The 2,079-nt window shown below is 42.2% G+C and overlaps 1 non-coding gene across 1 annotated transcript; it reads right to left on the reverse strand.

Annotated features, from left to right (window-relative positions):
• Positions 1-1,747: 1,747 nt before the first annotated feature.
• TRNAN-AUU (transfer RNA asparagine (anticodon AUU)) lies at positions 1,748-1,819 on the reverse strand. The gene has a single exon. It is a non-coding gene; the product is annotated as a tRNA-Asn (tRNA).
• Between the last annotated feature and the right edge of the window lie 260 nt (positions 1,820-2,079).

Genomic DNA, 2,079 nt, shown 5'->3' on the forward strand with positions numbered 1-2,079 from the left:
GCATTGATTTCCGCTCTCATGGTGGCAAAGAAAAATAAAGACGATCGACTCCACGTGTCCGCTGAAAAGTTCCGAAGTAGCAAGACGAGTGAATGAAGGCGTTGTAAGCAGTAGTGAATACTTATTCCATGGAGATAAACCCCTCCGGCGGATACGTTCCCTTTGTCACTATAGACTGAACTCGATATGAACCTTTTCGATTATTAGTAGCAGCTCGTGAAGTAGCCCTCTTTCTTTACAAAAAAAGGATACATGTCCCTTTACTTGATATTATATTAGTAAATTCAAGGCTTAAGGCCCTTTACTAATATAATAGAAGGTAAGGCAGTCAAGCCATATCTAAGTAAAGCTACGACTCCTTGGTGGAAATAAAAAGGCGGTACTATCCTTTCCCCTATAGATCCACCTTTCTTCAAAATAAAGAAATAGAAACTAAAATAAAGCTAAACCGAATCGAAATAGGATGAAGAACACACGAAGGATCAAAGAGAAAGAGGATTCTAAAAGCGAAAATCCTAGAAGATTAGATTGTCAGACTCGGAGGTAGCAGTAAGATCTCTGTCTCCAGAGAAGGTATGGCGGTTTTCTAAAGGTCTCCTCTCATTACTTATGGATAAATCTACCAGATCTCCAGTGGATAATACCCTAAAAGAAAGACTGGCGATTCATCGATACCAAGGTTGAGACTCCTTTACATGCTCATGACTAAACACTACCCGGAATGGAGGCCAATCAATTCGAATCGGTCAGTTGAACAAACCTTGCATATAAGTCTCTCATCGGTAAACGCCCATCAACCCTTTTTGGAACAAGCAGGGGAAGAGTTAGACTAGGATTTGCCCCGCGAGCTTTCCCATCGGCTTCTATTATAAAATAGTAGTAATTGTGCCGGCAAGATCCCCCATCATTCGAAGCTCATCTCCTTCCACCGTCGTGTAGCCCTGCGGTTAATTCGAATACCGGAACATCCTTCCATCCCTCATTCAATATGATCTACCGGCTCTAAGACTGACTCAATGGGAAGAATCAGATCAATCTTAGGGATTTGCTTTTAGCACCTCGAAGACTCAATAGCTATTCCATCTCGTCTTTTCGGATCAATAGCCCCAATCTCGATATTTTCAAAACATGTCTCTCTCATGAGGAGTTCCAATACGGTGTAGAGCTTAAATAAAACACCAACCTCGCTACCTACCGTAGATTCTTTGAATGTCCCGCTGATTGACTACTACATCTAGGGACGGGACTGATCCCGAAAGAGAGGTATATCTTTATGGTTATGAAATCGCTTTGATTGAAAAGCAAGGTGATGATGCCATAAGTCAAACAGGCGGGTGAGGTGAGAGTCCTTTACTGCACTCACTGGAGAGAGGGTAACATATCATATATAGTAGTAAGGTCTTATCCCATTATTAGTAGCCGAAGTGTGGGCCGGCTAATTCAGGAAAAAAAGGCCTTCCTCGTTATTAATATCTTTGCTCGCGATCATTGTGACCTCTTGGGAGAATCGATGACTGCATCTGAGACTTCTTAATTGGCTAGTTGTAAATATCCCCAGGGCTATGGAAAAAAGGATTATATCAGACCTATACCGAGGTATTGATGGTGATTTTCTAATCTCGCAGAACAGAATATGATACGATGACATATAATTCAATAAAAACAAAGACATGGAACGTGTTACCTACTCTTAACGGGCAAAGCGAGCCCCTTTATTCTGAATTCTTTAATTCAAAGTCAATCAAATCTTCCCAAGTAGGATTCGAACCTACGACCAATCGGTTAATAGCCGGCCGCTCTACCACTGAGATACTGAGGAACAACAAGAGATTCGATCTCATAGAGTTCAAGCTTCCCCCTCATGTAGTCGTCGGCCTTCCCCAGCCCCCTCTCGTCGCTTCTGGCGAGTTCATGAGCAAGTGAATGAAGGAGCCATGTTCCTAAAAGAAAATGACCCTCTTTGTTTTCTTTTCTTCCCCTATCCCTTCAAATCCCTTGTATAGGTTAGGCGGTAGCACTTTACTAATATAATAAAAAGTAAGGCTCTTCTCCTGAGCGACAAGGCTCCCTAGAAGACAG

This window comes from Nicotiana tabacum, chromosome 17, assembly GCF_000715075.1.
Source record: "Nicotiana tabacum cultivar K326 chromosome 17, ASM71507v2, whole genome shotgun sequence".
In the NCBI taxonomy this organism is placed as follows: Eukaryota; Viridiplantae; Streptophyta; class Magnoliopsida; order Solanales; family Solanaceae; genus Nicotiana; species Nicotiana tabacum.